General features: G+C 40.9%; 1 long non-coding RNA gene across 2 annotated transcripts; it reads right to left on the bottom strand.

Annotated features, from left to right (window-relative positions):
• Positions 1–1,417: 1,417 nt before the first annotated feature.
• LOC114815620 lies at positions 1,418–16,346 on the bottom strand. 2 transcript variants are annotated; one of them, XR_005660639.1, is made up of 5 exons: positions 16,194–16,346; positions 11,199–11,317; positions 7,559–7,598; positions 3,384–3,485; positions 1,418–1,669 (listed from the first exon to the last, which is right to left on the bottom strand). It is a non-coding gene; the product is annotated as an uncharacterized LOC114815620 (long non-coding RNA). The 2 variants fall into 2 exon arrangements; XR_003763418.2 differs by lacking the exon at positions 7,559–7,598.
• Positions 16,347–24,260: the final 7,914 nt, after the last annotated feature.

Raw genomic sequence — 24,260 nt, forward strand, 5'->3', positions numbered from 1 at the left:
AAACAATAACACAGTTCAGCGACTTCATTCATTCCATTTACTTGTATTCGACTATCAAAAATGGCTTAAGACAATTGGACTGCTTTTGAGATTTTTTTTTTTTTTGGTAAACAGTTGCAGGTGATATTTGACCTTACATTTTTAAGTGATTGGAAAAAAGCGATGAGCAGAATCTGAAACGACATGAAAGGTTGTTTTTCTTGTCACAAACCTCTTCTATTATCAAAATATTCCGGTAACGTTTTACTTCTACAGTGACTGACCGGCTTTTTCTCGGCACCAAGAGAAATCTCTTTACTATTATGAATCATTCAATCAATCAGTTGTATATATTGGGCACTTACTGTGTGCAGACCACTCTACTAAGTGCTTGCTAGAATACAATATAACAGTTGGAAGACGTGATCCCTGCCCACAAGACTCTCCAACAACTCTCCCCATCTCACGCATCGCTCTCTTCACTCACTATTGTCCAGTTCCCCCCTCAAAAAACACTTTAACTCTCCCTTTTGTCCCCCACCACCAACCCCTTTCTACTATTGTTCCCCTGGCCTAGAGTTCCCACCCCCTACCTCACCAGTCCATAATTCCCCCAAGCTTGATACACTCTCCTAAAAGCCCTTCTCCTTCAGGAACCCCTTTCCAATTAATTCAAAACTTGCAAGTCAGGTTAACAGTCATCCTTAGCACTTACGTATTTTATTCCCATAGCTGTCGTTAACGAATGTATAAAGTGCTAAATATACGTACACCAAGATCAGTGCTTAGAACAGTGCTTGGCAGATAGTAAGCGCTTAACAACATTATTATTATGATTGTTATCCAGTGCATACACAGACACAAATGTGCACATATTAGATCATGTATTAGATCCTGGCATACTTGTATAGCACCCGCTCTAATTTTTTTTTCTTTCTCCTGCTTCCACTATGTGTTGGTATTTTTTCTGGTTCTTTCTGCCATAAATGGGAATCCCCCCGAGGGCAGAAGAATGTATTCTTGATTTAGACGGCCTTTATTGGGTGCTTCGAATCATGCTCTGCACAGAGTATTTACTGATTGTATTCACTGCTATTGCTTTTGTCCGTCCGTCTCCCCCGATTAGACTGTAAGCCCGTCAGTGGGCAGGGATGGTCTCTATCTGTTGCCGAACTGTCCATTCCAAGCGCTTAGTACGGTGCTCTGCACATAGGAAGCGTTCAATAAATACTACTGAATGAATGAATGGAAGTAGGAGCCGTACCGCTACTGACCAATTGGGAGGGAAAGATGGTGTGCCTGAGGAATAGCTTAGCTGTGCCTGACAGGGAGTGTGGTGTTTACAGAAGGTAAAGGCCAAGGGGGTACCATCTTCTCTTGCTACAACCTACAGATTTGCTTAATAATCTGCCCAACTGGAATGACTGGAGAATGACAGTTAAAGATATGAAGTTCTTTAAAACATCCATAAAAAAGATCTGCTGAGGTCCTGATATGAAACTGTCACAGAGTGGGAGAAAAAACAGTCAATGAAGTGCCCAGCTTCAGCTCAAAAGTCTTATGAACGCTCCATTCCTTTAGCCGGCTGACAGCTGACTCAATCATCTCTTGAAAAAGAGTGACAGTCACTTTGATACCTTTATTTTTTTTTATTCCAGCATTTTTGGTGCCTCCGATGAAGAGTATTGGACTGAATGAACCACTTTAAGGATCCAAGCATGGCATTCTCATGTTTGGTGGACAGTAGAATCACATGTCATTTCTAAATATTTAAATTAATGGACAAGTCTATTTTATACAATAATGTTTGAATAAGCATGTCTATAACAACCCCACCATCATCACTCAAACAACTGTATTTCTTAAGTGGCTACTAGGTGCAGAACACTATTAAGCAGCGTGGCTCTGTGGAAAGTGCATGGGCTTAGGAGTCAGAGGTCATGGGTTTTAATCCCGGTTCCACCGCTTGTCAGCTGTGTGACTTTGGGCAGGTCGCTTAACTTCTCTGTGCCTCAGTTACCTCATCTGGAAAATGGGGATTAAGACTGTGAGCCCCTCGTGGGACCTGATTACCCTGTATCTACCCTAGCACTTAGAACAGTGCTTGGCACATAGTAAGCGCTTAACAAATACCAACATTATTAAGTATTAAGTACTTGGGAAAGTCTAATACGGCAGAATGGGTAGACACATTCCCTGCCCCCAACAAGGTTACGGTCTAGGTCGCGAGGCAAACGTTAACGTGAATAAATAACTAGACATGCTCCCTGGCAATCAGATCAGTCACCGTACCCGCCCAACCACAGGTCTCGCAGCCCAAGGGGGAGGGAGAGCCAAGATTTCATCCCCATTTTACAGCTGAGCTTGCTCAAGGTCGAACAGCAGACTGGTGGCGAAGCCAGGATTGGAACTCGGATCTCGGGACCCACAGCCATGGTTCCTCCCCAAGCCTTATCTTCATTCATTTTCATTCATTCGTTTGTATTTATTGAGTGCTTCCTGTGTGCAGAGCACTGTACTGAGCACTTGGAAAGTACAATTCGGCAAGAGAGAGACAATCCCTACCCAACAACGGACTCACAGTCTAGAAATAGGGTGGCTATCATGGGAAGACCTGAGCATTCTCATTGGCCACCTCTATAACCCTGGGGGGTGGGAGGGGAAAGACCAGGGAGAAAGGATTGTAAAATGGAGAGGGGGAGGAAGTGTATCTGCCCACCAAGTTTCCTCAGGGAGACTGATTTGATTGCCCTTCCAGCCCAGTGCGGTAGAAACGATTCCTGCTCACAGGGAACTTACAGTCTAGAGGGGAAGAGAGATACCGAACTGCATGAACAAATGTATAAAGTGTTATATGTACGTACACCAAGATCAGTGCTTAGAACAGTGCTTGGCACATAGTAAGCGCTTAACAAATACCGACATTATTATTATGATTGTTATCTAATGCATACACAGATACACACGTGCACATATTAGATCGTGGATCAGATCCCGGCGTACTTGTATAGCACCGGTTCTGTCTCCCCCCGATTAGACCGTGAGCCCGTCACTGGGCAGGGATTGTCTCTATCTGTTGCCGAATTGTCCACTCCAAGCGCTTAGTACAGTGCTCTGCACATAGTAAGCGCTCAATAAATACGATTGAATGAATGAAAAATTTAGGAATGTTATTACTCCTACTCATCTGGAATATTAGAAAAATATCTCTTCCAGTAAAGTTAGTGGTAGTTAAAGTCCTAGTCGAAATTCATGAAAGAGTTGACTTCAGTGGTGCTTGTATCGGTTCCAAATCATTTTTGTCTCTGTGTCTGGTACTTTTCTATTATAGAATAGAACTCTATGGTTACTATCTCACCATCGTGACTCAGCGCGATCCCAGGTTTAGTAATAGCAAAGGATACTTCATTTATGTGATAGTAGATCAAAATCATATTTAAAGTTCACATTTGACCAGAGCGATAATTGCATCAACTCTATCGAACTCTTCCAAGTGCCGCACGTAGCTAAAAGTTAAAAAAAAAAAAAGATTGAAAGATAACTTGGCAGTTTAAAGACTAAAATGTAGTGAAACTGGACAAGGAACCTAAATTAAGACACTTGGAGCAAGCAAAAGGGCTTTCTTTGAATATTACATTTTGAGCCACCTCCATTCTACATCCAAATATAACCCCTGATGGGCTGCTGTTCGTTATGACGGCTTGTTTCTTATCACGGTCGCGTGAGCAGGGAATATGTCTACCGACCGTCATATTGTAATCTCCCAAGGACTTAGTACGGTGCTCATTCAATAAATCTGATCGATCGCTTTACACCTCTCTATATACCATTTTAAAACTTCATCACCTTTCATTCAGTTATGCCTTTTCATTGATGCCTCGAGTTGTGACGCAAAATTGAAAATCAGGAATTTACTACTGTAGATCTTGAAAATGCTTCACAGCCACTCGTCAGCACAACCTGATCTGCTTCATGACAATATTCTGACTTTAGTATGTACGGTGAAATGTGAATCTCTGTCAGTCTCGAAAAGCAGTCACTATCAAACAGTCAGCAGTATTTATCGAGTGCTTACTGTGCGCGGTGAATTGTACTCAGTGCATGGGAAAGTATAAGATGCGTCATAGCCTAGTGAAAAGAGCATGATCCTGGGGGTCGTGGGACCTAGGTTCTAATCTACCCCGGTGCTCAGTACAGTCCTTGGCACATAATAAGCTCGTAATATGCACCGTGCTAATTATAACGATATAACCTCGGTGGTAGAGCAGCGAAGGCAGACAGTAAAATAAATTACAAGTAGGCAAAGTGTAGACTATGATATGTATCTAAGTGCTCTCGGTCTGAGGGTACTATCAGGTGCTCAAGGGGTACAGAGCCAAGTACTTAGTCGACACAGAAGGGACGGCAGATAGGAAATGAAACTTAGTCAGGGAAGGTCTCTCAAGAAGAGATGTGAATTTTGAAGGTAGGGAGAGGGATCAATTTAGGATGACTTAGATAGGGAATAGACTTTTTTGAACATCAATTTAAGGTGATACCTATCACGGGTATACACACACGTAGGCCTTTTCCCCAAATTCATCGACACGATAATAGCAACAGAAATATGAATATTTTTGCAATGGCACCATCTGGTGGTTCCTACATAAATAAGACGTAGAAAGCTCATCTTGTCCGTATTTATTACTTCACAATAAGCACGTAATATGTGATTATATTATATATTATATTGTATATCTGCTTACATTACAACTATAGCCTATCCTCCACTTTGATCTAAATTGCCTAGTGTCGAAAATATATCTAATAATAATAATGATGTTGGTATTTGTTAAGCGCTTACTACGTGCAGAGCACTGTTCTAAGCGCTGGGGTAGACACAGGGGAATCAGGTCGTCCCACGTGGGGCTCACAGTCTTCATCCCCATTTTACAGATGAGGGAACTGAGGCACAGAGAAGTTAAGTGACTTGCCCACAGTCACCCAGCTGACAAGTGGCAGAGCCGGGAGTGGAACCCATGACCTCTGACTCCAAAGTCCGTGCTCTTTCCACTGAGCCACGCTGCTTTTCCAATGCTGAATATCCAATATCTAAATGCTGAATTGTCTCTTACAGTGAATGGTAGGGATAGAAGGTCTCTAAGTAATGGCATACAGAATTACACACATTAAATAATTAAATTGAAACAAATTAGAATACTAAAGAGCACAATAGGCTATTTAGTATTTCAGCCTGTTACCTATTTGTTGGGTTCTTATTTAAATAAGCAAACCCAACTGCTTTTCTTGTTTTCTATCTAATTTTATATTATTATAGTCTACACACTTATGTACCGCACTGCTAGCGGGACTCCAGGTGAAGCTCACGTGAACTCTTTGGTTAATGCCCTTCTTTGTCCTGAGTGTGGATTATGGGAATATTTAGGCTGCTCCGGGCCTTAATGGAATGAAGAGAGCAGGGAAGTGACTGTGTCGGAGTAGGGAGGACAATGTAGAGATCAGAAAGGAACGTCACGAGAACAAGAGAAAAGGAAGAGCAATGAATATTAAGGGTCAAAATAAAAATACAAAAGGGGTGAGTCCTTCTACGTTTTTTGGGTGTTCTGAGTTCTTAGAAAAAGGAAGAAAAGAGCTACCAATGAGGTAGGAGTAAGTGTGGATGAATTAAGGACACAAGGTAAAAAAATGCTAGAAAATACATCAAATGCCGGAAAAAAGTCTTTGAAGAAATTCAAGTTTCTACACGAGCTTAAAACTTCAACAGGGCCAATCATGAATAATTTGAAGTTTGCAGATTTCCCACGTTAAAAATAACTATTTTTATTTTACACGCATGAGTAATACCATGTATACACTAGAAGATACAGCTGATGAATTCTGAAGACAGACTCTCTTATAATCTACAAATCTTCACTGCCTGGAATCCCTTCTAGTTTCTTATCTGATCTTTCAGAGCACATCTGCATTTACATCTCCTCCAGGTGGGTCAGCAGGGAATTTCTCTTCTCCCAGCACTTCTAAGCCACCTAAAGACTTGGATTCATTCACACAGCCACCAAAGCCCTCATACACATATCTTTATTCTCTATTCCTTCCTGCTATATAAGCACTGTGGCCTGAGAAATAGACAGGTGGACGGACAGGTGTGGGAGTCGGAAGGAGCTGGGGTCTAATTAATTTCAACTCCACCACTTGCCCTTGGGCAAGGCACTAAACTCTCTGTCTCAGTATCGCCATCTGTAAAATGGGATGTGAGCCCCATGTGGGACAATGGACTGTGTCCAATCTGATCATCTTTCATCTACCCCGGTGGGTAGTTCAGCGCCAGACAGAGAGTAAGAGCTAAAATATGTGATTTTAGTGGGGATTATAAACACGTCAAGGGCAGAGATCACGTTTCCTGATTCTATTGTAGTCTCCCAAACACTTAATATGGTGCTTTGCTGACGGTGGCATTCTATAGATGATATTTATCAGTGAGTATTTCAGCTCTGGCTTTACTTCTCCATTGATAATCATTACATTTTTAGGAAACATATTGTAAATGTCCCATTTCATTTCTGCTTCTAGAGAAAATCGTCTGTCTGAGGTGAACAGCGTGGTTTGAACGGGGCAAGTACAAAAGGAGAGGAACATAAAAGGACAGATTATTGGGAAATAGAGAGGAGGGGGTAGAGAGGGGAGGAAAGGGAGGAAAGAAAGAAGAGCAATGATACAGGAAACAGAAGACAAAGGAAAGAAGGGGAGAGAAGAGGAATAGGGAGGGATAAAGAATAGGGGAAGGAGGCCACGGTATTCATTCACGTCATAGGAAAATACAAGAAAATTCTAAACTGATTTTCAGAGAGGGATTAAAGATATCCCTGCATAGCACAAATAGTGAATGGAAAGCACCCGATCATTAAGTCGAGCCCCATTTTAATAGACACGCTTATTATGTATGCAAAACTGCATACGATGAAATGGGTAATCATCTCAAATCTCTAGAGAAGTTGAATGAACAAAGAGTTTCTAAGGATAGTTGGAAACAGGTGATAAGAAGGCTGCATTCAAATGATCTGAGTTTCTGACATGTCAAATGATATGCTAAAAACTATCCTATGGTCAATCACACTTATATTTCTTAATTAATGCTATCTCCCTGCGGTGTGAGGATTTAAAGCATCTTAAAGAGGTTTAAAATGGGATGGGGCTGACAGAGAAGAAGGAAGGGTCTATTAAAAACATTCTTATCATTCTTCCACGGAGGACTAACCTACCTGGGCTTTTTCATGCAATTTTAATAGATGCAAAGAAATTCATACGTATAGGAAAAACATAAGATTAATTCTGTGAGCGTATCGGTATCACAAAAATCCTCCGCTGGAGAGGCCGTTAACCGATGCCCTGGTTAAGTTCCAGTATTCATTTTGGGCTTATGCTTTCATTAAGGATGGTCTCACAATCTTGTATTTAGTCTTTTCCCCTCCCATCCAGCTTAATCATTCCTAGTAATGCAGGAGGGAGTACTGGGGGCTTTTATTTTTTCTGTCCTCAATTTCCTCGCAAGTGATGTTAATAGCGATCCTCTTATACAAACCTGGGAAAACAAATAGGATCATCCTTAGTCCATGTCTTCTCTATAGATTGGGAAATCAATATGGCAAAAAAAAAAGAAGAAAAGTGAGTCACGGTACCAAGTGAGTGGTGTACTTGGAGATCATTCTCATGAAAATTGACCACTTCCCAGTTTGCTAAAAAGAGTACCAAAAATATATTCCATTCCATCACTGATCACTAATACTAATATTTAGCATGCTACAATCTTGCATACATTTTCAGCAGCATCTACCGACCCCAGTCTAGAGGAGCCAATTCTGCACATGGAGCACACAATACATATGGGAAGCAGCATGGCACCGTGGATAGACACGGGCCTGAGTGTCAGAAGGTCAAGGGTTCTAATCCTAGGTCCACCACTTGTCTGCTGTGTGGCCTTGGACAAGTCACTTCACTTCTCTGGGCCTCAGTTACCTCATGTGTAAAATGGGGATTAAGTCTGTGAGCCCCATGTGGGACAGGGACTGTGTCCAACACGATTTGCTTGTATCTACCCCATCATTTAGTACAGTGCTCGGCACACCCTAAGTTCTGAACAAATACCACAATTATTATCCCCTTCTAGGACTGTGAGCCCGTTGTGGGCAGGGATCGTCTCTATTTGTTGCTGAACTGTACTTCCCAACCGCTCAGTACGAGTACGGTGCTCTGATAAATACGACTGAGTGAATTTCTCCACCATTTGCTCAATATGATCTAGGGATGGGAAAGGGCAGGGTGTGGGGAAGGAGGCATTAAGCAGTGAGAACAGAAGCTCTGAAATGCTATATAATAGCAGTGCTCTCCCCTCCCCCAAATTATATACAGCATGTTTTCTTTACCGATCGTGACTACATCCGTATCATTGATCGAAATCACAAATAACCCAGAAAATTCACAGATTTTAGACTGTGAACCCCATGTGAGAGAGGGACTGTGATCTGATTACGTGGTACGACCTCGGTGCTTAGTCCAGTATTTAGCACATAGTAGGCCCTTCACAAATACTATAATCATTATTATTAATAAAAGTATTATTAGCGCTAATGTAAGTTCTCCAAAACCATCAGCTGATATTGATGGCACAGGTGGAAGTAAGTGAGAACAGGGCACTAATAATGCATTAATTTTTCTGCATCTCCTTCAGCTTGAATTATTTGGGAGCAGATGCTTTTACTAAATGTCCTTGCGGAGGAGCAGGGATTAGGTTGCCTCTCACTGTTGGGGTGCCAAAGGGAAATTTTGCCCCCAGATGGCACCGGCTCCGCCGTGGGGGTCTGACTGTGGAGTGTTAAGAAATCTAGAGACTAGCAGCAGCACTGCCGGCCCTGGGTGGGGCAGAAAGGACATCAATCAATCAATCAAGAGTATTGAATGAGCTCTTACTACGTGCAAAGCACTATACTAAGCGCTTGGGAGAGTTCAGTATGATTAACAGACTCGTTCCCTGCCCACAGCCAGCTTAGAGCCTAGTGAGTGAGGCTACTCTGGGGTGAGACAGAAAGAGAAGCAGCTTGGCTCAGTGGAAGGAGACCGGGTTTGGGAGTCAGAGGTCGTGGGTTCTAATCCTGGCGCCGCCACTTCTCTGCTCTGTGACCTTGGGCAACTCGCTTCACTTCGCTGTGCCTCAGTTACCTCATCTGCAAAAATGGGGATTTTAAAATATGAGCCCCACGTGGGACAATCTGATTATCTTGTATCTACCCCAGCGCTTAGAACAGTGCTCTGTACATAGTAAGCCCATAACAAATACCATAATTATTATTATCCAGCGCTTAGAACAGTGCTCTGCACATAGTAAGCGCTTAACAAGTACCAGCACTATTAATACCAGCCATCACCCCTCCTGCTCCAACTAAGCCAGACAGCCCGAATGTGGCCTCCGGCCTGGATGAAGTATCTATCAATAAATCGATGATATTTATTAGGGATAACAATCGGGGTATTTGTTAAGCGCTTATTATTGTCAGACACTGTACTAAGCACTGGGATGGATACAGGCAAAGTGATAAAGCTCTTACTGTGTGCAGAGCACTGTGGTAAGCCCTTGGGGAAGTACAGTAGAATAGAGGTGGAAGATACGATTGCCGTCCACTAGGATCGACGGTGCTCCGCTCGTCCAAAGTGGGCATAGAGTTGGAATTTCAAAACTCCTGCCGCCACAGTTTAAAATACCGTGCTTTTCACCTCTACATGCACAGCAACTAGTCATCCAACACGCGACACGCTCCACCACCCATTCCCACCGTCCGCACTTGGATCGGAGTCCGTTTTGACTTCCGGCCTGACCGACCGGCAAGATTGTCGTGGAATCCCAAGCTTAGTGGAAAAATCACCAGGTGGTTTCCTTCCTTGACATTCTTCGCAGAAAAGGCCACGCCTCCTTGGACAAACTGAAGCTCATATTTAGTGATTGCCCGGTAAATCTGATCACCGGATACCTAGGAGGTGAATAATTCGCCGGCCAGTTGGGCCGTTTATATTTAGCAGAGGAAGTAAGCGTTTGTCGTGTCCAGCCTTTCGTCTTCCTATATGCACAGACTGGGTTGTGGTGCCTTTCTATACCACCGGCTAACTGGATTTCCCCACCCTCAACCCCACAACGCTTATGTACATATCTATAAATTATTCATTTACCTTAATGTCTGTTTTCCCCACTAGAGTGTAAGCTCACTGTGGGCAGAGAGTTTGTCCACCAACACTGCTCTTTTGTTCAGAGAAGCAGAAAGAGCAATTTTGGTGAGAACACGGGCCTAGGAGTCAGAAGACCTGGGTTCTTATTCGGGTTCTGCCACTTGTCTGCTGTGTGATATTGGGCAAATCACTTAACTTATCTGCGCCTCGTTTACCTCAGTCTATAAAGTGGGGATTAAGACTGTGAGTCCCAGGTGGGACAGGGACTCTGTCCAACCTAATCTGCTTATATCTACCCCAGAGTTTAGCTCAGAGCCTGGCACATAGTAAGCAGTTAACAGATACCACAATGATTATCATAATTGTTAGCATAGTATTCAATTAATTGATTGATTGATTGATTATCTGTGGTAATCAGAGTCTTCTACCTGTGAGGACATAATTGAGCAAACTCTGTACTTGTGCACATGACATTCCAGGCTACAGATGTGTTTTGAGTTGTAGGCAGGGCCTGTGTCTGTTAAATTGCTGTATTGTACTCTCCCAAGTACTTAGTGCAGTGTTTTGCACACAATAAGCGTTCAATAATTACCATTGATTGATTGACTGATAGATGGAATCTATCAGGAAGAATATAAATCATTTGGATCACAAATAAAGGCAAGAAGATTAAAATATCTCAAAAAATATTCCTAATTTCTCTTGTACATGGTTAATGAGAAGCAGCATGGTCTAGTGGCAAGAACATGGGCTGGGGATTTCAGAGGACGTGGGTTCTAATCCCGGCTCTGTCACTTGTCTGCTGTGTGACCTCGGGCAAGCCACTTGATTTCTCGGTGCTTCAGTTCCCTCATCTATAAAATGGGAATTAAGACTGTGAGCCCCACGTAGGACTACCTGCTAACCTTGATTTTATCCCAGAACTTAGAACAGTGCTTGGCACGTAGCAAGTGCTTAACAAACACCATCATTATTATTAATTCATTATCAGTTAAAAAAAAAACTACCTTGCTGTCATTATTACTTGTCGTCAACCTTTTGTGTAAAACCACTGTAAATTATCTGACTCTCTGTAGCACTCTGGTTACTTTGGCTATTCCTGAGTGATTAGACTTGACTTCATTTCCTGCATCAATAAATAAAAAGAATAGACATTAGTTTAATTGAATGGTGAATGAGCCTAATAGCCTTACTTTCTCTGATAATGGAATAATTATATGAAGGGATCAATATTTGCCACAAAGATGGAGTGACGGAATCTCTTTCTGTATTATAATTTCTTTGGTTCAATTTTTTCTATCTACCAAGGGAACAATAAAGATCAAAATATAATTCCCTTTTCCTTCCTTTTAATGTAATGTTAATCCCACCCACTCAAGGAACATACCCACTGATTATACATTAATGGAAACTTTACTATCTTTCAACGCTGATTTTTGGTGGTACATAAGAGAGAATGGCTATTTTAAGCAAGAACTCTAATTACCACTCCACTGGTGATTTTATTAACTGATATTATGACAAAGTATGAAACTTGTTTTGTTGCGAATCCATGAAAAATATCCTGCTGGCATGCTCAGTACTGCATTGAATGCAATTTTAATGGAATGATAATTAGATTATCTGCACTTTGAAAAGAACCAGAAGCCCTCCTTACCGAATTAACACTTTAAAAAAATGAAACAATTATTTCAAGATGATGTGTTGAATTTTTTTTTCAGAGCCACATTGTGACCTTTCCACATTTCCTTCAATATGCTCAATTATCCTGAATATCCAGATTAACCATGGTGTCAGGTATTGAGCTGGAATGGAATATATTAAGTGTCTTAAATCCCAATGGTCTGAAAAAATTGATATGTCTCCCAAATGAAAACCAGTTCATGATTATGCTGTATAATCCATTTTAGCCATCTGGATAACCTTTGAAAAGTTACAGTAAACATCTTCAGACATTATATATTTCCTGAGCGTGTACAACGTTATCAAATATAAAAACTCCTTTGGAATTTTGCCTCTAGTCACGTCTGGCAAGGAAAGCAGCGTGAAAAGAGCACAGGTCTGGGAGTTAGGAAACCTGGTTCCAATCCCAGCTCTACCACTTTTCTGCTTGGTGACCTTGGGCATCTCATTTAACTTCTTCGTGTGTCATTTCCATCCTATGTAAAATGAAGCTTCGATGCCTGTTCTCCTTCCTTCTTACACGGTTAGCCCCATGTGGAATCCATGTGGAATTCTGTCTGACCTGATTATCTTGTATCTATCTCAGTTCTTAGCACGGTGCTTGGCACATAGAAAGTGCTTAGCAAATAGCACTATTAGCGGTAGTAGAATTATTAGTATTATTCAGGGCATCTTCTATACTGGAGGATGAAGGAAGGCTTAAAATCAAACCAGCTGCAGATTGAATTCTTCAAATTGAATCTGTCAATAATTCTCTTCAAAGGAAAGTTAAAATGATGTCCTTGTTTTTAAACTAAAGGCACAATCCTATTCCAGTCCAATTTCCACCTCAGATCATTCCATGCTCATTCCCTCAGGTTAGCATGAGAATTGGTTGGATCATGATGAGGCTGACTCTTCCTCTTTAGCCCTTTGTCTATCCATTCACATTGATCCCACGATAGCAGAGGGACTAGAAGTCCCAAAACACAGTGGATTGCAAATTTGCACAAACACATTTGCTTTATTACTCTCCTTCCCAGCTCACATTTCTAAGCAGAGAAAACATGGGGAAAGATGGAGGGTCTATCCTTAATCTGGAATCGCTTAAAAATATGGCTGATAGGGGTTCGAAGGATTTTCCTGGCAACCAGAGTTAATCCCAGCACTGTTGGAGAATCTGGTAGTTTAGCACTTTTCATGATAAAAGAGTTTGTTGGTAGTACTGACTGGACACAAAGAATAGATTTGAGTTCACCGTTCACTTCTTATTTCTTCTCTCTAGATAAAGCATTCGTACGATTTATAAGGGACCTAGATCCTCTGCGTTTATATAGGATGAGTAGGTGACATACTTTATGACGAATCCTTCTATAATAATAACGATGATAATAATGATAACTGATGATACTAATAGTTGTTAAGCGCTTACTCTTGACAAATACTGTTTTAAGCACTGGGGTAGGTACAAGATAATCAAGTCAGACATAGCCCACGTCCCACAGGGGGTTCACAGACTGAGTTGGAAAGAGAACAGGTATTTAGCCTCCATTTGACAGATGAGGAAACTACGGCACAGAGAAATTAAGTGACTCACCCAAGGACTCCCGGCAGGCAAAGGGTAGAACTGGGATTAGAACCCAGGTCCTTTGACTCCCAGGTCTGTGCTCTAGGCCACATTCATAGTTATTTAATTATTGAATTTGTAATGTAGACAGGGAAAGATTAAGCTCCCCAAAGTCACCTTATTTGCCAGAAGTCCCAGATGCCATTTTCAGCATTTGCAATACTGGCATTAAGACAGTTGTATTTTTCTTTATCACTTAATGTCATTTTCCATATGCATATTGGGAGTCAGGAGACCTGGATTTCCCTGCTGTATGACCTTGGGCAAGTAAGTTTCCTCATTTATGAAATGGAGAGCAAGGAAATTTATCTTTCATTATAGGGATGTTGAGAAAATACACTGTGACAAATGATGTGGATCGCCTGGGGGTGATAAAGAAATATGCATAGAACCTACAGAAAGAATGATACTATATAAATAAACGTTATTATTCAAATCACTTGAGCTAAGGAAAATTATTAGATACTAAATTGGGATTTTCTTTTCATCAGATAATTTAAGCACTTATCCAAATCCAAAGCTAAAACATGATTGTCCAAGTATAAAAAAAAATCCAGTTTTAGAAGAGCCTAAATGTTAATCTCATTAAGGTGGCTTAGTATAAATGTATCAGGCCATGAAAATACTTGGTACACTTGAACATTTGATTGCACTCAGATGTTACTAATGAAAGATCCTATTATTAAGCTCCTAAAATAACAGAATTGAGTAGCCATCTGTGAATTACCATCTGATTGCATCTTGCTAAATATGAAGTAACGTGGCAAATATTACTATATTTCAGTTGAGATTTAAGGATGAACATACAAGACCTATTGTGAGTTTTTACATATAGAGGAAGTTACAAACTCGCAGCCTACAGGAAAAGAGAAAGGGACAGGAAGTTGGAGGACGTGGGTTCATTCATTCATTCATTCAATAGTATTTATTGAGCGCTTACTATGTGCAGAGCACTGTACTAAGCGCTTGGAATGAACAAGTCGGCAACAGATAGAGACGGTCCCTGCCGTCTGACGGGCTTACGGTCTAATCGGGGGAGACGGGCAGACGAGAACAATGGCAATAAATCGAGTCAAGGGGAAGAACAGCTCATCAAGTGCTTACTATGTATCAAGCACTGTTCTAAGCAGTGGGGTAGATATGATTAAATCAGATCAGACACAGTCCCTATCCCACTTGAAGCTCACAGTCTAAGTAGGAGGTAGAACATGTATTCAATCCCCATTTTGAAGTTGAGGAAACTGAGGCAGAGAAGTGAAATGATCTACGCTAGGTTAAGCAGTCAGCAATGAAAATACGTTGGAAGAAGCACTAAGGTTTCAAAGTATTGGAAAAAAAACCCAAGTTGGTAACCAATGAACTTTTAAATTGGCAGGCAAATTAGTATAGAAATGGAAGATGTAGATCGATGTAGTTCACTGCACCTTTTAGAAGAATTCTTGCTCGAGGAGAATCTCACTAAACTTCAAAAATCCAACTCATTTTTAAAATATTAGATTTAAAAAGCACACATAGTAAGGATCAGTGTTTGGATACTTTAAGGATCCTTTTCCCTCTGCTCCCTCTACCCGCCCCCCTTCACCTCTCCTCAGCTAAGCCCTCTTTTCCCCCCTTTCCCTCTGCTCCTCCCCCTCTCCCTTTCCCTCTCCTCAGCACTATGCTCATCCGCTCAACTGTATATATTTTCATTACCCTACTTATTTTGTTATTGAGGTGTATGTACATCGCCCCGATTCTATTTATTTGCTATTGTTTTAATGAGATGTTCATCCCCTCGATTCTATTTATCGCCACTGTTCTTGTCTGTCCGTCTCCCCCGATTAGACCGTAAGCCCGTCAAAGGGCAGGGACCGTCTCTATCTGTTACCGATTTGTACATTCCAAGCGCTTAGTACAGTGCTCTGCATATAGTAAGCGCTCAATAAATACTACTGAATGAATGGATGAATACTCTTGGCTCCACCACGCTCCACCACTTGTCTTCTGTGTACGACCTTGGGCAAGTCACTTAACTTCTCTGTGTTTCAGTTACCTCATCTGTAAAATGGGGATTAAGACTTTAAGCCCCCTGTAGGATGAAGACCATCTCTCTACAAGCTAATTAATGTTTATCAAATACTACAAAATAAAAAAAGATGCTGAAACAGATGAAAAAGTTACAGTCATACTAGGTAGTACCATGGAATTTACAAATTGTACATTAATATTGAAGAAAGTTAATTAATTTACAAATATGATTGAAGACCCTAGTAGAGAGGGAGTTATAAATGTTCAAAAGTGTTCAGAAGGAATTCACGAGACGCAGAGTTCTTTAAGAAGAAAAGAAATACTTCGGTTCAACCTAAACTGAACAAGCTCTTCACCAAAGTTGACAAAGCAGAACCCGCTAATACTTCTAAAGAAGCAGTGTGGCTCAGTGGAAAGAGCCCGGGCTTGGGAGTCAGAGGTCATGGGTTCGAATGCCGACCCTGCCACTTGTCAGCTGTTTGACTGTGAGCAAGTCACTTAACTTCTCTGTGCCTCAGTTACCTCACCTGTAAAATGGGGATGAAAACTGTGAGCCCCACGTGGGACAACCTGATTCCCCTGTATCTACCCCAGCGCCTAGAACAGGGCTCTGCACATAGTAAGCGCTTAACAAATACCAACATTATTATTATTAAAGCTTTCTTCAAAGGGTCAAAGTCATTTTACAAAGTCCTCATTTACTTACTAATGAGATGTCATTCTTGGATTTTTTTCAGTTTTTTGGAGTCATTTTAATAGAGATTAAACCATCGTTCCATGATGTTGAGAACACTGCAATACATAGCATTTAAAGGAATTCTAAATTACTTTCCAGAAGTTCTGCAAAGACTCCTAATCTATAACATGAAAGTCTGCGGGAGAAACATCTTCACAATACAACCATTCATGATACAATCCTGTATTCCTGAATCACTATCACCCAACTGCCTGGAATCCAGGACACCAGAGACTCTAGAACTTTAGGGACACTGCAGCAGCTGTCTCCCTGCCTATCCCAGCTCTGCCCTTTGTCAGCTGTGTGACTGTGGGCGACTCACTTCACTTCTCTGTGCCTCAGTTACCTCAACTGTAAAATGGGGATGAAAACTGTGAGCCCCACGTGGGACAACCTGATGACCCTGTATCTACCCCAGCGCTTAGAACAGTGCTCTGCACATAGTAAGCGCTTAACAAATACCAACATTATTAGACAGCCAAATGGTTAAGAGCAGGGAACTTGTCTGCTAATTCCGTTGTAATGTACCAAGGGCTCAGTAAAGTGTTTTGCATATTGTAAGCACTCAGTAAATACCATTGATTGATTGCTTTGCAACCAAGGTCTGCTTATTGATTGTTTGCTTTTTAATGCTATTTGTTCAGGCCTTACTATGCACCAGGCACTGTACTGATCTCCGGGGTAGATAAGGGAGATAGGTTGGACACAGTCCTTGTCCCACATGGGGTTCACAGTCTTACAGATGAGATAACAGAGGCACAGAGATGTTAAGTGACTTCACCAAGGTCACGTAGCAGACCTGCAGTGGAGCCAAGAGTAGATCCAGGTGCTTAAATCGTGAACCCCATGTGAGACGGGGACTGGGTCTAAGCACCGGGGTTAATGATGATATCAGAGCAGGCCGGAACCAGTCCCCGTCTCACACGGGGCTCACAATTTAGCAGGAGGAAGACGAGGCACTGAATCTCCATTTTACAGATGAGGAAGCAAAAGCACAAAGAAGTTGTGACTTCCTCAAGGTCACTTAGCGGGCAAGTAAGTGGTGGATCCAGGATTAGGAACCAAGTCCTCTAACTCCCAGGACCGTGCTCTTCCCACTAGGCAAGACTGCTCTCCGAGCAAGGAATTCCGTATCTAGAACTAGAAAGGAATGGGAATCAAATGGCTCTCCAGACTGTATATTCATTGTGATCAGGGAACATATATACCAACTCTGTTGCATATTACTCCACCAAGCCCTTAGTACAGTGCTCTGCACTTAGTAAGCACTCAATAAACTCCACTGGTAGAGAGGTAATCTTAGCTATAAGTGTATTTAGGTTTTTGTTTTTCCCCACTGGGGATCGTTGTATAAAGCCCTTGGCATCACATTAATATAATCTTAGTTTAGAATAGTTAAGGGATAATATAAAGACTGGAGTCTAAAGAGATTTATTTTTTCGAGAGTCCTGGAGAAATCGCTAAAGATATCCTTGGAATTGAACCAATCTTTCTGTGAAAGTTTTATTGATTACAAACAGAAAAGTCTATTTTAAACACTTCCATAACTGCATTGCCGGAGGAGATGAAATCCATTAAGCTTAGATTATGAACTTTGGTTTATGAACTCCGTTTGAGTGGAGAGCTGGCAGAGACCGGACATTATTATTTTGAGTTTTAGAAAACTATATTCAAATCCTCTTTGCTGGTCTTTTTGAACACCTCCTTTTTTTAATCTTACCCAATCTTGGTCCTTCAAGGCCTCACCTAGTCCACAAATGTCAAGAGCAATTTCACACACATTCAACTCCATATTTCAAAGACACGCATAATGATGGCATTATTGGGAGCGTGAAGGAATTGTGAGGCAATAGCCTTTCTGGGAATTGAAATAGGCCATTGTATTTCTTGTGATTTACTCACAGCAACTTTTCATTTCTGTTTTAGTCCTGGGGGATGGAAGGATTAATGCAGGATATTTATTGAGTGCTTACTGTTTGCAGAGCACTGTACTGGGCGCTTAAGAGACTACGAAACAATTAAGTTGGTAGACATGATCAGCTAAAGCCCTCTGCGGATACACTACGGGCCGGGAAGTGTGCTATAGTATTATATTGCACTCTCCCAAGTGCTTAGTACAGTGCTCTGCGCACAGTACGTGCTCCATAAATACAATTGACTGACTGACGTACATCCAGAAGGTAAGATTCAAATAGTTTTGGCAAAATGAGGGAAGAAGTTGATATTCGGATTTGTCAGGAAAAACCTCTGGGTCTATGAAACAGCTTTTGCTGTGACTCATCTGAACTATTTCACATGCCATAGAGCAACTGTTAAATCTGGGATTAATCACTGGTGTGTTCATGGTACAAAGAGTCTCCCGAATTAGGATGAGAATCTTTAAGAGCAGACTGACCAGTCTAATGAAGAGGATTTGGGGAGATGGATCTACTTATTCCAGAGGAAGCAAAACTTCTGTTGATCTGTGGGAATGGAATAGGGATTAAAGTGAAGATTTAATGAAGGTGACAAATTTAAGAGGAAAACAGAGAACACATCATATCCCTGCTTCAAATGCTTGTAGATAAATGCAAGGAGCATGATGTAAACAAGAGGGATTGGAGTCTCATCAGTGTTAGAATTACTATGGAATGGGAATATTGAAACATTGTGGGATTGCAATTATGACTTGTGGGTTGGATAACAAAGATTTGGGCTTTTGGGGAAAAATAATCTGAGAAATAATGAGAAGTGGTGCAATTTTGCACATCAGCAATAGTCAGAGGTCCTGGAAACAGAGGGAAGACAAAGGGGAGAAAACCTCGAGGCTTAGGTGAATGGCAGAAAAAGAATTCCATCATCATATTAGGAATCTACCTTCAATCCCAAAACCTGCTAGAAGGGGGTAGGTCTGTGAGAGGTCAAGCGACTTTGGTCTCAAAATTTTATGGTGGTCTGCTGGGGAAGTGATTCCGCAAGCCAATCGATCAATTGCATTTATGGAGCACTTACTGTTTGCAGAGCACTGTACTAAGCATTTGGGAGAGTACAGTACAACAGAGTTGGTGATACTTTCCCCGCCCCCGTGGATCTTAGAGAGGACATATCAACAGACTGCTATTTAGATTGCACTAGGCACAATTTCCTAATGCGCAAAATAGAGAAATCATCTAGGGGTAATGTTTTTTCTTGATATAAATGCTCTGAACATGGAAATATCTGTAGAAGTTCTCAAGAGAATGTAAATTTTGGTAGAAAGGATTACCAAACATGAGCACATTCACCACCCTAAAGGTCCCTTTGATTACTTAAATAGTGTAATACACATATTCTTCTGTTGCATTTGTTTTTGAGCCATTCGAATGTTACCTTTGTTGACCAATAATAACAAGGAATTCATTTACAGCTGTTAAACCTCAGCAAGAGATAAATAAGTATAAATAACTCAAATGAAAACGGTTTATAGTGTATGGCAATTTTCAAGGGGAAAGAATAAAATTGCTCCTATACAAATAATTCTTCTGGTATAAATTATAAATGGGTGGGAGAACAGTGAGGCGACTCTTTAAAACCGGTCAGCTCAGCTGATAAGAATTCTGACACATAAAATTCATTCATTCAATCCTATCTGTTAAGTACTGTCTGTTTGCAAAGCACTGCACTAAGCCTTGGGAAAATACAATATAGCACTAAAGAGGGACAATCCCTACCCACAACAGCTCAAAGTCTAGATAGGGGGGAGAAAGACATCAATACAAGTTAACAGACATCAAAGAAACCGAATTACAGAGATATACATCAGTGCTGTGGGGTGGGGAGAGGGGGAAGATCAGAGGGAGCAAATCAAGGTGGTACAGATGGGAGAGGCAAAAGAGGAAAAGTGGGGCTTAGTCAAGGAGAATGAAAAAATATATATTGCCCTCTAAACTATAAACTCCTTTGGGCAGACAGACTGTCTGCCTACTCTGCTGTACTGAACTGTCCCAACCGCTTAGCCTACTATTTGGCTCACAGTAAGCACTCGATTAATTTTATTGATTGAGTTCACAACCCCTTAGGCAAATCTTTTGAAATAGCTGCAGAAAAATCCTATTTAAACTCCTAGGGAGCATGCTAACCTATCGGAGTGCTTTGTGCAGTTTTGTTTTTAGGGGAAACGTTACAACTGACCTGATCAGGTGACACAAGTATATATATATATATACACACATATATCATACAGTGATATACTTAATATCACTGTAGCAGATAAGTGTGTATATATACATATATATCATACAGTGATGTACTTATATCACTGTAGCAGGTAAGTGTTCGCTAAAGGTAACCTCATGACAAGGTAGAAGTATGAAGTCGCTGTCTATCAACCAAAACGCAACAAAAAATGCAATAGCATTTACTGAGCATCTACTGTGTGGGAAGCAGTCCCTAGAACTTGGAAGAGTTTAGACTAAAAGCAAAAGGCACGGGGCCGGCCTTAGAGAAGCATGCAATCTAATGGGGGAACTTTGTCATAGACCTGTAAATTAGGCAGATAACATCTGAACCATTCTCATCTGTCAGTTACATTCTGTCCTCCTCAAATGGGAATGAGAGGAAGAAATTGTATTTCAAGAAACAAGAATAAATTGAAAATTATTAGGGAAGGCTAGTGTTTGAACCGGGCAAAATCGGAATACTAAAGTGCTTTCAGTGTGCTTTCCCTCTATTTATTTATCATTTTATCTTACAGAAGGATACGTGAGGGTGTTGAGAAAAATTGTTTCACCTTGTAAGGTCAGAATTACTAATTAGACAATTATTCACCATAATATGAATGCTTTCTGATGGGATCAATCATATTTATTGAGCACCTACTATGTGCAGAACACATAGGTGTTCTATGTGCTCAAGACTTCCAGTACTCTTAGTACAGTGCACTCAATAAATACGATTGAATGAAAGACCACGGACTGCAGTTAGAAGAGAAAGCTGCGGGTGATGTGACAAGAGAATAAAAACTACTTGCACATCATCTCTGTCTCTGAAATATAATACTTCTATGTAATACTTTTGGCTATGAAGTCTAAATATGTACTACTAAAGGTATGGGGAAATCAAATATATATATATATAAATGTGTGTGTGTATATATATACATGTATGTGTGTTTTTTTGAGTGTTTATTTAGCTCCTAAAGTTCCCTTGTTAGGGAAATTGCCTTATGATGGCCCGCATCACTAAACATACTTTAAAAACCAAGAATTCAGGACACTACAGGATTGGTGGTCTAGACTATAGACCCTAAGGACCCTCTAGACTAAAAGCTCCTTGTGGGCAGGAAACATTTCTAGCAAATCGGTATACTCTACTCTCCCAAATGCTATGTATAGTGTGCTGCGCACAGAAAGCTCTCAAGAAATACATTTGAGTGTATTTGAAATAAATGGATTCCAAACACATCCAACTGGAAAGGATCATGTTATTTTACATGATAATAGTAATAATGATAATAACAGTTATTAATCACTTATTATGTGTTAAGCATCATTCTAAGTTCTGGGGTAGATACAAATTAATCAGGTTGGAGCCAATCCCTGTCCCAAATGTGACTCACATTAGAAGGGATGATAATTAATCATGATTAATAATTTTTATCCATAATAATAACCATATCTTTGGAGTACTTACCTTAAGCCAAGCACTGTGTTAAGTAATGGGATAGATACAATCATATCAGACCCAATCTAAGGGGGAGGATGAACAGGTATTTGATAGCTATTTTAAGACGAGGCACCACCAAGTAAAGTGATTTGTCCAGACCACAAGAAAATGATGGAGCCGACATCAGGACCCAAGCGTCCCGATTCCGAGTCCTGTATTATTTCCACCAAGCCACGCCGCTTCTCATAACTTTACATAACAGCGAGCACTACTAGCTGGATCTGAATTTGACCACAGTTTTCATTCCCACTTCAAATCCAAAGGTGCATTCAGGTGACTGCTAGAAAATACCAGTTTTGTCCAAAAGGAATACATTATGTTTCTTTTTTTGAAAGAGCCCTTTTTTTCTCATTAACCATCTAGACTGGCTTAACTCCGTCATTTTAAGGAATTATGAAATCCCTAAGAAGTCCGTGCTGGCTTTCAGCTCTTTGACCTTATTTTAAAATCCGTTAAGTACTTCGTATGTGGCTGCATATCAGTGTTCTGTGAAAACTGCAATTATAAAAAATCAGATATACGTTTTCAATGTTTAAAGCATTAATAAGAGCTGCTCAAGTAACAATGATACTTGTGTTTCTCTAATCTTGTTAACTTTATTGCCAAAAGTCTAGGCCAACTGTTTCCCACTTATCTGGTTGTACTAAATATTTTTTTAAAAAAATGATAGCAACACTAATTGTGCTCACTAAGGCAATCCTCTGGAAAGAAAAAGAAAAGAGAGCTAGAAATCATTTACTTGATTGAAAAAGTAATTCCACTGCAATTGGAGACACTCTATTTTCCTCCAATGGCTCTCTATTGTTTTCCACAGAAGGTGTAATTTGTCTGTGTGTCCAAGAAAAGATATAAATCAAATTGAGAATCCAGTTCAATTGTAGTGTTCTAAGCACAGTCATAAATTCCTTTGGGAAAGAAAAAAAAATCATTTAAAGTAAAATCCCAAGCTGAAAGTCCTTAAAATGTAAAGCCAGTGTTGCTTCTGGAGAGAACAGTTGTGGGTAGTAAATCTTACACTGTTCTTGCAGGTCTAGAGGAGGGATGTGAGGTACCCAGTTTACCCAGTAATTGCAATTATTGTGAATTGTAATATGTGCCAAGCACTGTATTAAGGGCTGAGGTAGATAAAGTCAAACAATGCATATTTATCCCCATGCTAAGTGGTTGGGTAAGTAGATTCAATAGAGTTGGTAGACACAAACTCTGCCTGCATGGTGTAAGCCCGTCAATGGGCAGGGATTGTCTCTATCCGTTGCCGAATTGTACATTGCATGCGCTTAGTCCAGTGCTCTGCACGTAGTAAGCGCTCAATAAATACTATTGAATGAATAGTCCCTTGTCTCATATGGGGTTCACGACTGAAGTAAGGAGAACAGATATTGGATTAAGTGGCAGGGCCTAGTGGAAAGGCCACAAACCTGGGAGTTCAAAAACTTGCGTTCCAATCCCAGTTCTGCCACTTTTCTGCTGTGTGACCTTGGCGAAACCCCTTTAACTTTTCTGAGCCTCAGTTTCCTCATCTGTAAAGGCTGGATTCATCCTCCTTAGACCATAAAATCCCATGATGAACAGGGACCGTAAACCCTTTGTTTGGGTAGGGAATGCCTCTATTTGTTGACAAATTGTACTTTCCAAGCTCTTAGTACAGTGCTCTGCACACATTAAGGGCTCAATAACTATAGATTCAATGAATAATAATAATAATAATGTTGGTATTTGTTAAGCGCTTACTATGTGCCGAGCACTGTTCTAAGCGCTGGGGTAGACATAGGGGAATCAGGTTGTCCCACGTGGGGCTCACAGTCTTAATCCCCATTTTACAGATGAGGGAACTGAGGCACAGAGAAGTTAAGTGACTCGCCCACAGTCACACAGCCGACAAGTGGCAGAGCTGGGATTCGAACTCATGAGCCCTGACTCCAAATGAATGAATAATCCTACTATCTTGTCTGTACTCCAATGCTTAGGGCTTAGTGTACAGTAAGCACTTGACAAGTATCAATCAACCGTATTTATTCAGCACTTACTATGTGCAGGGCATCATCATCCTCATTTAATAGATGAGGAAACAGACACAGAGAGGTTAAGTGATGTGTCCAAGGTCACACAGCAGGCAAGAAGCAGAGGTGGGATTTGAATTCCAGGGTGGCCATGAAACAACCTTCTACACTGATAAGACTCAGGGACTGTGACTTGTCTCACCCCCTCAGGTTACACTAGAGTAGACTTAAAACTCCAACCCAATGTCAGATGCACAAACTTCCCTCATCTGTAAAATGGGGATTAAGACTGGGAGCCCCACGTGGGACAACCCGATTCCCCTGTGTCTACCCCAGCGCTTAGAACAGTGCTCGG

The sequence above is a fragment of the Ornithorhynchus anatinus genome, chromosome 12 (genome assembly GCF_004115215.2).
Source record: "Ornithorhynchus anatinus isolate Pmale09 chromosome 12, mOrnAna1.pri.v4, whole genome shotgun sequence".
NCBI lineage: Eukaryota > Metazoa > Chordata > Mammalia > Monotremata > Ornithorhynchidae > Ornithorhynchus > Ornithorhynchus anatinus.